Consider the following 14,425-nt stretch of genomic DNA (forward strand, 5'->3'; position numbering starts at 1 on the left):
AAACCCTGGTCTCAAGGTTACCCTGATTTTCCAATATTTAAAAAACCAATGTCATTTTAAAAAATACATGTATATATTATACTCAGACTAATATTTGCTCTGAATACATCATTCTGTTAGTGATTTTTGTTAGTGTTTAATGTCCCTTTAACGTTGATTTTTAAGCTTTTTTTTTAATGGGGTTTTACAGTAGGGAGGTTCAAGGTTTATTATTAAGGCTGGTACCAGCTATTTTATTTTCATATGTTTAAGCACAGGTGAGTCAGCTAATGACACAGTGATATTTCAAAAATTTGATCTGACTCCAGGCCTCAAGGTTAAAAATTGGACAACAATGCTTTAAAACATGTTTTTACTGGACAAGGTATTCAGTAAATGCACATATATTTTTCTCTAAACCATGGCTGATGTAGTGTTGGGTTTTATCTGCCAATGAACAGCTTAAAGGGACATAAATGAATGTATTAGAACTTTGTATTATTGTACTATTGCTTGTATTTAACTGGGGTTAAATACATAGTTATATGCAGACAACAGTACAATGCTAAAAATGCCTAATCCACTAGAGCATTTTTTTCTTTTGCACTTTTATGCCCATTTAAGGTAACATCTATATTAACGATAATATGCTCTATTTCATGATAGCATTTTATTTTAAAGCAGTTTTCATTATGTGTTTAACCCCCTGCTAAGCGAAAGTCCCACAGATAAGATGTTTCATATTAGGAGACAGACAATATTTAGAAGATTCACAGATATGCCATTTCTGGTTGGCTCTCTGAGTATAGTTTTATCTGGGGTGGCAATGTAGTGTGTCAGAGTGTGCAGATTTATCTATGTGTTTAACTCCTTTAGCAGGGGTTGAACACATAATGAAGAAAAATAATGTATATAAAATATAGAATGCTCAAATGAAATAGAGCATTTTTACACTGGAGTGTCCCTTTAACCATGTATAATTATGTTCCATGCAGAGTTTTTAACTCTCCCAAGAGAATCAGCTGTCATTTTCATAAAGTCTTCATAAATCACAAAAGCTGGCAGGTACAGCCAATAAGTCAAATATAGAAAATGTAAATGCTACTGTGAGTAGGTTGAAGAGTGACAAGCTTCAGGCATATATATATATTATTTTTTTTTTCTGCACTAATCTCACTTGATAACTATGGGCCCCCATTCCAAGAATCGAAACATGAAAGAATTGTATATATCTTGAGTGTCCTTTTTTTCTAATTTATAAGCAATTCCAATCAATATGATTCACTGTTTGAAGGCGAAAAATACTTGAATTAGAAAACTATATAACTGCAAAATCTAGTTAAAGGGACAGTAAACTTAAAAAAAAAGGTTACATAATTCTGCACTATGTGCAGAATTATGTAACATGATTTATTATTATTATTATTATTATTATCCGTTATTTGTAGAGTGCCAACACATTCCGCAACACCTTCAAAAACAAAAGCGATGTAAGAAATGTAACCCTCCCCAAATGTATACTTACCTTCCGCTCCTCGCCAGTCTTTTCTGATTCTGTGTTTTTTTTCATAAGCGTGTCACAAGCACGGTGTCTAATCACAGTGTGCCCGATCACGCCATTGAACTAAAGCATCCTACAGCTGCAGGAGCGCACTACATTTAGTTCAATGCCGCGATCATGCTCCCTGTGATTACCTAGCGCATCCGTGAGGCACCTTTGAGAAAAAAAAGAAATCAGAAGAGGGTGAGGAGCAGAAGATAAGTATACCTTTAAATATTTTACATCACTTTCATTTTTGAAGGTGTCACTAGGATAATGTTAGATAATTCTGCACATAGTGCAATTATGTAACATTATTTTTTTATATTTACTGTCCCTTTAAATACACACACAAAAAAACATACAACTATTAGAAACAGGAGTATCACAGAATTTTTAAATGAGTTTTCACAAGGATATTTACAAACCTTTGTGAAAGCAAAAGATGGATATAGGAGGCGCTATAGAGCCGTAGGATATATAGATATAAATAAATGTAAAATTCACTGTATCGTGACCAGTTAAAACATTCAAAAAATTAAAAATCCAAAATTCCAATGACCCTTAAGGGATACGTTAAAATACTATTTATGTGCAAAATCTGTGATAAAAAATCGGTGATAATTAAAAATAAAGGAAAATATCTACGTATATATATATATAAAAACAATTTATCCAAGTGAAAAATCAAAGTGAAATAAATGCAGTATCAAAGTGCAATCAATGATCAAGTGACAATAATTAGTAAAACACAGATGTGATATTTAATAAGTCAATGCATAAAAGGTTGACACAAACAATCCATATAACAATCAATCATACATAAAATAAAATAAAATAAAGTAAAACCGGTTAAACATACACACTATACATAACCCCTCAGATTCCCCAAATCAAATGGGGCTGGCGGAGAACACCTATAATGACTGTGTTCTAATCTTGGTGTTAGTAGTTCAAGGGGATCCCCCAAAGAAGATGGTCCGGAATGACAATGTCGGTTTAATTATTGTAAATCCAAAGATATAAATGTTAATGTTTCTGAATGGTGCCGTTATATCCCCAGTCTTATTTGGTCACAAATAAAAGCCCACGATGGCATAGAGCTCCTTCCTTAATGTTCTCTTAGTTAAAGGCAATCAAGTATTTATAACTTAGCCGGGAGGCTCTCCTACCTTCTTACAAGTGTCTGCCTGCGATCTCCTTACCTGGCCCGACACTCCGGCTGCTCCTTTAGATGTCTGCTCAGCGAAAATCCCGTGAGTGACGTCACCCGGTTCCGGATCCTAGGTGACCACTTGCGCAAGTGTTTGTTTCCACAGGATGTCCTCTGTACGCCAGGGTACAGAGAGTTCACTTCAGCTTCGGTCCTCCAAATAATCGCAAACAGTAGCAGGTAAGTCCTCAAAGGTTGCAGGAAGTAGCATCTTGAAAAAGACCCAGAAGGGGTTGAAACGCGTAGAGGACTTACCTGCTACTGTTTGCGATTATTTGGAGGACCGAAGCTGAAGTGATCTCTCTGTACCCTGGCGTACAGAGGACATCCTGTGGAAACAAACACTTGCGCAAGTGGTCACCTAGGATCCGGAACCGGGTGACGTCACTCACGGGATTTTCGCTGAGCAGACATCTAAAGGAGCAGCCGGAGTGTCGGGCCAGGTAAGGAGATCGCTGGCAGACACTTGTAAGAAGGTAGGATAGCCTCCTGGCTAAGTTATAAATACTTGATTGCCTTTAACTAAGAGAACATTAAGGAAGGAGCTCTATACCATCGTGGGCTTTTATTTGTGACCAAATAAGACTGGGGATATAACGGCACCATTCAGAAACATTAACATTTATATCTTTGGATTTACAATAATTAAACCGACATTGTCATTCCGGACCATCTTCTTTGGGGGATCCCCTTGAACTACTAACACCAAGATTAGAACACAGTCATTATAGGTGTTCTCCGCCAGCCCCATTTGATTTGGGGAATCTGAGGGGTTATGTATAGTGTGTATGTTTAACCGGTTTTACTTTATTTTATTTTATTTTATGTATGATTGATTGTTATATGGATTGTTTGTGTCAACCTTTTATGCATTGACTTATTAAATATCACATCTGTGTTTTACTAATTATTGTCACTTGATCATTGATTGTTTTTATATATATATATATACGTAGATATTTTCCTTTATTTTTAATTATCACCGATTTTTTATCACAGATTTTGCACATAAATAGTATTTTAACGTATCCCTTAAGGGTCATTGGAATTTTGGATTTTTAATTTTTTGAATGTTTTAACTGGTCACGATACAGTGAATTTTACATTTATTTATATCTATATATCCTACGGCTCTATATTGCGCCTCCTATATCCACTGATTTTACATTCTTAATTCTCTATTGTCTAGGGAGGAGACAATAACCTTTAGTGAGGCTAAGTAGGTTTTTGGTCTAGCGCTATACCCTATCCGTATCTGTCTGAAAGCAAAAGATACATAGCCTAAGCCTTAAAAAAACATGGCTGCTAATGTATTTGTTATTGATTATTGCAGACTAATATGGTTTGATACAGTTTATATTTTTACTTAACCATTAATGAGACATACACATGCAAAATCAAAAAAGGTCTAATGTGCATTTTAATTTGCTATTATTGCACTATTGCTTGTATATAATATGTGTATAACCTCTGAAAAGGACTGTAATACATAGTTAAAATCAGCTGCAGAGCACTAATGCATTTCTGGGAACTATCTGAGCACATCTGGTGACCCAATAACAAGAGGCAAATATGTGTAGCAACCTATCAGAAGCTAGTTCCCTGTAGTGCACCTAGGCATGCCATAAAACAAAGGATACCAAAAGAACAAAGTGAAAATAGAAGTTAATTGAAAAGTATGTTACAACAGTAGGCTCTGTCTGAGTCATGAATGTTTCATTTTAATATTCATGTCCTTTTAATATCCATTTGTGATAAAATCAGTTTATGAAGCGTGCAGATAATAATCTTAAGTAATTTTATAATTATCAAATTTCATAGTTTAAAAAAAATCCTATTTGAACAATAGTTTTACTTTTTGCTAATGTAAATGTGTTTTGCAACATACTCATGTAGCCACCAGTCACCAACTGAGTCCTACTCAGAAGCTGCTATCTGTTGCGGCTCTAAAATAGTTTACCTGCGAGTTTACCTGCTTTGTAAGCGTTAAAATCATACTTAGCAAAGGACCTTGCAAAAAATAACAAATCAGGACATTTTTTATTTTTACTTTTACTTTTATTTTTATTTTTACATTAGAATGTCCCTTTAAATACAAGTGTATTTGCAATTACATTTGCCTTTTCAATTATCCTAATTCTTTAGTTTATGTTTTGGAAAATCATTTGATTAAAAGGCTTTGTGTGTTGCAGTACTGTATGGGACATGTATTCATTTGCTATAGTAATATCTATTTGATATACAGTAGGTATTGGCTGTTTAGTAGTCACAATTCCTGCTGCATAGAAAGAGGATTTATAGCATGGTGTAATGTGTAGGTCAGTGTTTTTCAACCAGTGTGCCGTGAGAGATCCTCAGGTGTGCCACGGCAGACTGACAACAGTGTGACATATTTTTTAAACTTTGCTTGTTTTTTACTCCCAGTGCAGGGGTAGTTTGTAGGAGGCATGGCATAACAGCACAATACATACAGTATGTGTGTGTTTGTGTGTATGTGTATATATATATGCTGTATTAGGTTACAATGTGTGATTTTTTTTAAATTTTGGGATGGTGGTGTGCCACAGGATTTTTTAATGTAAAAAAGTGTGCCACAGCAAAAAAAACGGTTAAAAATCACTGGTGTAGGTTTTCACTGTAGATTGGACATTGGAATTCTTATTCTCTGTGCACTGAAAGAGGGTTTGATGTGGCTTCATGTATTCCATCTGAGGAATGCATGCAATGACCCTAAGAACTCATAGTCTTTGAAATATTACTTGATGCAAGGTCTTTATGTTGCATCTCAGTTGTACATATGACTTAGGAATCCTTATTTCCAAAAAGAATATTTGATGGACAAGCTGTATGCATTGGACTAGAAGCTCTCATTCCTTGCGTCAGTTTATAAATGTTTAATGGAAGGTTTATAGGAGTAGCATCTTTTTTACTCTTAAAAGTATCCCATACTTATATAGACAGATTGCAGAGAAGAAAAGGCAAAGCAATAACCAGAATTATAACTTAGAAAGTATGAGAGTTAATTTAATATTCTATTTTCTTGAACTCTGCAGGTGACAGGTGTCTGACTAACCGTTCCAGATTCGGACCTTGCAGAGCCAAAGTGTTGCTGAGGCAGGTAAGGTTGCTAATTGGAGTTGCTGGGTAATTATTGGGATCTTCTTAAAACACTCCATACTAGATTACAAGTGGAGCGTTAAATATCGCTTGCGTGCAATAAATATTAGCACTCCACTGAGTAATAGCAGCGCACGCTAATGTGTGCTGGTATTACAAGTTGATCGCAATGAGAACTCGAGCTAGGAAGCATTGCACTCATGAGAGTGCTATTCCATAGGCTCCAATGAAAGCCTCATGCTATCTTTATTTTTTAATAAAATACATTACACTGTATTTTGGGGGCATTTGGGGCACATTTATAAAGTGAACCAGAGATCTGATCTCTGGTTAATTTTATAAGCGCTAATTGATACAGCAATATTGCTTGTTATGGCAGGTTAATTATCAAACGCAATAATTTAGTGCTCCACTTGTAATCTAGCCTTTAATGTTTCAGGTATTTGAGTGGAAAGGGCTGTAAAGTATGTATATATACATGTGTATATATGTGTTTATTTATATATATATATATATATATATATATATATATATATATATATATATATATGTTTATACATATATACACATATAAATGAATAAATACACATGTATATATATATATATATATATATATATACATATATATACATACATACATACACATATTTAGACATGTATATGTATGTACATATATGTATTTTATAGCCCTTTCCAGTCAAACCCCTTGTCATATACCATATACCTTTGAGCCTTTATAACTTTTTTATTAATTATGTGAATAATTTTTATCATATAGTGTATATATGTGTAACTGTTTACTTTAACGTATTTCGGTTGTATTTGGTGCAACTTTTTTTTTTTTATCCTTTCCGTGAGGTCTTCAGGCGCGCTAACCTGCTTGCACGTTGGCATTTACTTTCAACTTGTAATATGAGCATTAGTTAACGCTGGTGCTATATTTCAATATTGCATGCACTATTTGTAATCTAGCCTGTATATGCATGTATAATATACCCACAGCACCTATAATATACCCCCAGCACCTTTAGGTGTATTATTGATGTAGAAAAATGTGAAGAGAGGTAAAAAGACCTACTATTCAAGAGAAAACACATATAGCACTCTTGGTGCATTGCCCCAAAGAAATCAGCTCTTTTACCTGTAAAAAAAATACAAACAACCCCCCAACAATAAAACCCACCACCCACACAACCAAACCCCCCAAATAAAATCCTAACTAAAACCTAAGCTCCCCATTGCCCTGAAAAGGGCATTTGGATGGGCATTGCCCTTAAAAGGAGATTTAGCTCTGTTTACGTCCAAAATCCCTAATCTAAAAATAAAACCCACCCAATAAACCCTTAAAAAAACCTAACACTAACCCCCGAAGATCCACTTACAGTTTTTGAAGACCCGACATCCATCCTCAACGAAGCCAGCAGAAGTCCTCAACGAAGCGGAAGAAGTCTTCATACAAACCGGGCAGAAGTCTTCATCCAACCGGGCAGAAGTCTTCATCCAGACGGCATCTTCTATATTCATCCATCCGGCAAGGAGCGGGTCTATCTTTAAGACATCCGGCGTGGAGCATCCTCTTCTTACAACGATCCTTCCAGAATGAAGGTTCCTTTAAGTGACGTCATCCAAGATGGCCTCCCTTGAATTCCGATTGACTGATAGAATTCTATTAGCCAATCAGAATTAATGGTGAAAAAATCATATTGGCTGATGCAATCAGCCAATAGGATTGAGCTTCAATCCTTTTGGCTGATCCAATCAGCCAATAGGATTGAGCTCGCATTCTATTGGCTGATTGGAACAGCCAATAGAATGCAAGCTCAATCCTATTGGCTGATTGGATCAGCCAATAGGATTTTTTCACCTTTAATTCTGATTGGCTGATAGAATTATATTAGCCAATCGGAATTCAAGGGACGCCATCTTGGATAACGTCACTTAAAGGAACCTTCATTCTGGAAGAGTTGTTGTAAGAAGAGGATGCTCCGCGCTGAATGTCTTGAAGATGAACCCGCTCCTCGCCGGATGGATGAAGATAGAAGATGCCGTCTGGATGAAGATAGAAGATGCCATCTGGATGAAGATAGAAGATGCCGTCTGGATGAAGACTTCTGCCCGGTTGAATGAAGACTTCTGCCCAGTTGGATGAAGACTTCTTCCGCTTCGTTGAGGACTTCTGCCGGTTTCATTGATGATGGATGTTGGGTCTTCAAAAACTTTAAGTGGATCTTCGGAGGGTTAGTGTTAGGTTGTTTCTAAAGGTTTATTGGGTGGGTTTTATTTTTAGATTAGGGCTTTTGGACGGAAAAAGAGCTAAATGCCCTTTTAAGGGCAATGCCCATCCAAATGCCCTTTTCAGGGCAATGGGGAGCTTAGGTTTTTTTAGTTAGGATTTTATTTGGGGGGTTGGTTGTGTGGGTGGTGGGTTTTACTGTTGGGGGTTGTTTGTATTTTTTTTACAGGCAAAAGAGCTGATTTCTTTGGGGCAATACCCCGCAAAAGGCCCTTTTAATTGCTATTGGTAGTTTAGGTTAGGCTAGGGTTTTTTTTATTTATTTTGGGGGGGCTTTTTTATTGTGATATTAGATTAGGTGTAATTAGTCTAAATATCTGATCATTTCTTTTTTTATTTTGTGTAATTTAGTGTTTGTTTTTTTTGTAATTTAGGTAATTGTATTTAATTTATGTAATTTATTTAATTGTAGTGTAAGGTTAGGTGTTAGTGTAACTCAAGTTAGGTTTATTTTACAGGTAAATTTGTATTTATTTTAGCTAGGTAGTTAGTAAATAGTTAATAACTATTTAGTAACTATTTTACCTAGTTAAAATAAATACAAACTTGCCTGTAAAATAAAAATAAACTCTAAGCTAGCTACAATGTAACTATTAGTTATGTTGTAGCTAGCTTAGGTTTATTTTACAGGTACGTATTTAGTTTTAAATAGGAATAATTTAGGTAATGATAGTAGGTTTTATTTCGATTTATTTTAATTATATTTAAGTTAGGTGGTGTTAGTGTTAGGGTTAGACTTAGGTTTAGGGGTTAATAAATTTAGTATAGTGGCGGCAACGTTGGGGGTGGCAGATTAGGGGTTAATAAATGTAGGTAGGTGGCGGCCTCGGTTTAGGGGTTAATAGGTAGTTTATGGGTGTTAGTGTACTTTGTAACACTTTAGTTATGAGTTTTATGCTACAGCTTTGTAGCGTAAAACTCATAACTACTGACTTTTAGTTTACGGTATGGATCTTGGCGGTATAAGGTGTACCGCTCACTTTTTGGCCTCCCAGGCAGACTCGTAATACCGGCGCTATGGAAGTCCCATTGAAAAAGGACTTTTTGAAAGCTGCGGTAATTGCGATGCATTACGGCCAAAAAAGTGTGCGGTGCAGCTAAACCTGCAAGACTCACTCGTAATACCAGTGGTAGTGAAAAAGAGCCTTAACGCTGCTTTTTCACTCATACCGCAAAACTAGTAATCTAGCCGAGACTTAGGTACCTTATAAAGTGTTTAGAAATCATTAGAGGAGTATGAAATAGAGTTTGACCACAAATATAGTCAAACAAAGCTCAATAATATTGCAGTGTGATTATTACAGCTTTATTGAATGCCCCGGTATGTTTTGTAATCAGAAAATGTAGGTGACTTAGTGGCTTAACATAGTGTGTACTGAGATCTTCTGATAATAAATCCCAAGGGTGAGTGTTCTCATATGGCCACTGATATAGTTCAGAATTAATTGTGTATCCAACATAGAATCTGATTAGCTTTATATTGCCTCTTGTGAGGGCTAATGAGAGGTAGCTGAATAAAAGGTTATTCGACACAGATCAAATTAATAGAAAACCATGTGGTGTATAAACTTGCTGAACTTAGAAGTGTGGAACCAACAATGTGTACAAACAAGGGTTAATAATAATAATCTTGAAAAAGTAACAACTTGAAGATACAAGGTCAAATACCACTTCAAGTAATTGTGTAGTAAGTCCACACAGGGACTGGTAACAAAGGAATATATATAGAGATGTTGTTCGTACATATGACATTAATGTATATACATAGTATTTATATCCCAGGAAGAATTGTAACTTGTTTGATACACTATATGCGAGTGATGTAGCAGTTAGTAATAGTAGATTAACTGACTTAATAATTACTCTGAGTAATATGGTTCCACCTGTATTTAACCATATATGTATGGAATCAGAGATATAACCATTATTCCGTGTAGTCAGTAAATAGTCTCTCAACAATATCCATTAGTGTTAAGGCTAAATTTGGTAGTATTTATTGGATCATAAGGATTCCAAGCGTTTGAGCTACGGTGGTTCACCATGTTTCCTAATGGGTACAAATTCCGGTTGGGGAATCAACAGGCTAAAATACGCTGAATTAATACGTTTGCTGTGTGGTAACAATTAAGCACTCCATCTAAAGAGCCATAACACTATAGTAAATTAAGGTAGCCTAAGGCTTACTAAAAACACAGGAGCTCCCAGGACTCTGCACCAGTACCCTAGCGTCCCTAACAGGTTTCTCCGTACCGGCTTTCTCAAAGGGTGAATGCGCCTCTGGGTTGTCGGCTATATATGACATATTTAGTCCCACCCACATTCGTTGTGTCTTTGTCTGACGGACAATCCTTTGGGTATTATTGCCATCCTCATATTCTGCGCACTGAATTGGTTTAATGGGATAAGGTTACAATAAGTAGCAACTTTTAGTAGCAATCTTGTTCAGCATATGTGTTAGGGAAAGAGGTTATTGATGTCTAAGTTTCCCTATTGTATTGTAACAAAAGAAGTTGAGTTTCAGTTGACATACTGTGTAAATGGATCATTTACATTACACCTTCAATGTAACATGAAATAAAGAAAATATAAGCGCACCCAGGGTAAGATTCAAGTGAAGGTTTATTTACATAAAACACACGCAAATCACACTGTTGCACTTACTAGATTAAAAATAATGGTAGGCGTTTTCATATATTGTATTCATCCTTGTGTGCGCTGGTACAGATGGTAACACAAAGTTCCCAACACCGGCTCAGGTAGCTGCAAGGCGTCCGTACTGCCTTCTGCTGGTTCCACAGTAGCCGTCCACAAAGACGTGTAGGAATAATGTCCTGATCCTCGACGCATTTCCCCCGAACCATGGTCGGGCTTTATCAAGAGGTAAAAGTATACTGTTCACTTTTGGCGCCTTTGGACTTTTAAACTGTCCATACAAACACAAACACGCCCCTAAGGCTTACCGGGGGTGTGATACATTCTCGTTGTGTGATTGGTCCAACATAAATGCAATGTACATTCGGTATTTAACAGAGAATCAATACAGCAGACCCACTTAGAGCAAACGTTTGCTCTCAGTGGGTCTGCTGTATTGATTCTCTGTTAAATATATAAAAGCCCGACCGTGGTTCAGGAAAAATGCGTCGAGGATCAGGACATTATTCCTACACGTCTTTGTGGACGGCTACTGTGGTACCAGCAGAAGGCAGTCCGGACGCCTTGCAGCTACCTGAGCCGGTGTTGGGAACTTTGTGTTACCAACTGTATCAGCGCACACAAGAACGAATGCAATATATGAAAACGCCTACCATTATTTTTAATCTAGTAAGTGCAACAGTGTGAGTTGCGTGTGTTTTATGTAAATAAACCTTCACTTGAATCGTACCCTGGGTGCGCTTCTTTTTTTCTTTCTTTCATGTTTCTATGCAACAAGTCAAACTAGGATCTTTTTGACTGAACAGAAGCAGCACCGGGAGAAGCCAGCCCTGCACACGGGGAAAAGTGGTGTCACTACACACTATTAAAGTGAACGAAGTAAGTGGTCAATATATTTGTGGACATTGTAACAAGGTACTGTTTATAACCCTAAGGGGTAATTGGAACGTTTAAACTCCAGCGGATCACTGTATTGGCAGATTAACTATTGCAGTTCCTTATACAAATTGTGGAGTGGTAAATTAATAGCTCTATATTAATACATTGCTATCACTGTTTCTTATTAAGACAAACTCTAAATATTCATTACAATCTAAATTATTCATTTTATTGCTATAAGTAATTATTGTTTTTAAGCATTTGGAAGTATTTCTTTTTATATTTTAATTAAGAATTAGTTTATATATATAAAGCATATACTTATAAAAGTGGAGTAAGAGATTACAGGCACAGCAAGTTGTTTAGTACACCTTCAATGTAGGTGGCAATGCTGCTTTGAAAATATTGCCCGCATTGCCACTCACTGAGATGTATAGTAAAACGCCTCTCTGACTTCAAACACTGATGTCAGCAGTTTTTAATATTTCACCGGCAATCTCATTCCTGCGACGGATTCCTTTTGAATATATTGCTAATCAGGGCCAAAGAGTTGGGTCTTTTTAGCCTATGCCTATATATCCTGTTTTGTCTCCCCCCCAATCCTATATAGAATTATTCATGCCAGCTGTGGCTTACATCAGCACTGTGGCCTCATATTCTAGAATAATTTTGGCTAAACAGCTGCTAAATTTACCCTCACTGTCCAGATAGGCTAATTACCCTTGGAATTAATATTCACATTGATTGCCTGGGGTTAGTAAAGTACTCAGGCTTTTTAATGCTCCCCTCATTGATGGTTTTCAATTGCAGCATTTATCAAGTGAAAGGCCTCACTGCAGAGTGGGAGTGAGATGAATGCTGCATTGCAGTCACTGTGCCGCCGAGCGTTAATCATTTCACTGCCTGGATCAACTTATTTCCTCTGTTATTTCATTAGGTAGAAATATAAAGGCCTATATTACAAGTGGAGCGTGATTGACAGTCCCGCGTGAGCTATCCATATTGCAACCCTAGCACTCTAGTATTACAAGTGAGTGGTAAAAAAAATTACCAGAGAATATTAATGTGGCCATCAGCTTTTAGTGTGCCCTACACTTTCAATGGAAAGCTCAGGGTCGTTATTATCGCTCATCGTAGTGAGTTACTGGAAATGTAGTGCGCTTAGAGACCTGATGTAATGTGTTCACTTATATTTATACATATGAAATGTAAAATAAATATATTTTTTTATTGAAATAAATGTTTTAAAAGTAATTTAAAATGATATGGTATATTATGACATGGTGTTGGACTGTGATAGGCTCAACGTTCTATATGTACTATATGTGTGTATGTTTGTATGTATGTACTGTATGTGTGCGCACATATACACACACATACACACATATACAGTGTATATATAGGGAGTGCAGAATTATTAGGCAAATTAGTATTTTGACCACATCATCCTCTTTATGCATGTTGTCTTACTCCAAGCTGTATAGGCTCGAAAGCCTACTACCAATTAAAGGGACAGTATACACTCATTTTCATATAACTGCATGTAATAGACACTACTATAAAGAATAATATGCACAGATACTGATATAAAAATCCAGTATAAAACTGTTTAAAAACTTACTTAGAAGCTGTCACTTTGGCTCTGTTGAAAAGGTAGCTGGAAAGCCCACTGCAAGTGGCAAATAAGACACTCCCCCCCTCCCCCTTCTTTTGCATATGAAAAGACCCTTTACACAAACAGGAGCAAGCTGGAGTAGGTAGTCGAGTGTATTCACATAAAACTTTGGGGCTTGGTTAGGAGTCTGAAAATCAGAGCAATGTTATTTAAAAATAAGCAAAACTATACATTAATTAAAAAAAAAAACTTTATGGGCTATATAAATAGATTATCTACAAAACATTTATGCAAAGAAAAAATGAGTGTATAATGTCCCTTTAAGCATATTAGGTGATGTGCATCTCTGTAATGAGAAGGGGTGTGGTCTAATGACATCAACACCCTATATCAGGTGTGCATAATTATTAGGCAACTTCCTTTCCTTTGGCAAAATGGGTCAAAAGAAGGACTTGACAGGCTCAGAAAAGTCAAAAATAGTGAGATATCTTGCAGAGGGATGCAGCACTCTTAAAATTGAAAAGCTTCTGAAGCATGATCATCGAACAATCAAGCGTTTCATTCAAAATAGTCAACAGGGTCGCAAGAAGCGTGTGGAAAAACCAAGGCGCAAAATAACTGCCCATGAACTGAGAAAAGTCAAGCGTGCAGCTGCCAAGATGCCACTTGCCACCAGTTTGGCCATATTTCAGAGCTGCAACATCACTGGAGTGCCCAAAAGCACAAGGTGTGCAATACTCAGAGACATGGCCAAGGTAAGAAATGCTGAAAGACGACCACCACTGAACAAGACACACAAGCTGAAACGTCAAGACTGGGCCAAGAAATATCTCAAGACTGATTTTTCTAAGGTTTTATGGACTGATGAAATGAGAGTGAGTCTTGATGGGCCAGATGGATGGGCCCGTGACTGGATTGGTAAAGGGCAGAGAGCTCCAGTCCGACTCAGACGCCAGCAAGATGGAGGTGGAGTACTGGTTTGGGCTGGTATCATCAAAGATGAGCTTGTGGGGCCTTTTCGGGTTGAGGATGGAGTCAAGCTCAACTCCCAGTCCTACTGCCAGTTTCTGGAAGACACCTTCTTCAAGCAGTGGTACAGGAAGAAGTCTGCATCCTTCAAGAAAAACATGATTTTCA

The 14,425-nt window shown here is 36.8% G+C and overlaps 1 protein-coding gene across 1 annotated transcript in view; it reads left to right on the forward strand.

The window, feature by feature from the left end:
- Positions 1 to 14,425, forward strand: part of MAP2 (microtubule associated protein 2) — a 237,659-nt gene that overhangs the window by 41,985 nt on the left and 181,249 nt on the right. Inside the window, exon 3 of the mRNA XM_053698776.1 lies at positions 5,786 to 5,850. The gene's annotated coding sequence lies outside the window, so the exon portion shown is untranslated. The remainder of the gene's footprint in view (positions 1 to 5,785; positions 5,851 to 14,425) is intronic.

Source organism: Bombina bombina, chromosome 1, assembly GCF_027579735.1.
Source record: "Bombina bombina isolate aBomBom1 chromosome 1, aBomBom1.pri, whole genome shotgun sequence".
Classification (NCBI taxonomy): Eukaryota; Metazoa; Chordata; class Amphibia; order Anura; family Bombinatoridae; genus Bombina; species Bombina bombina.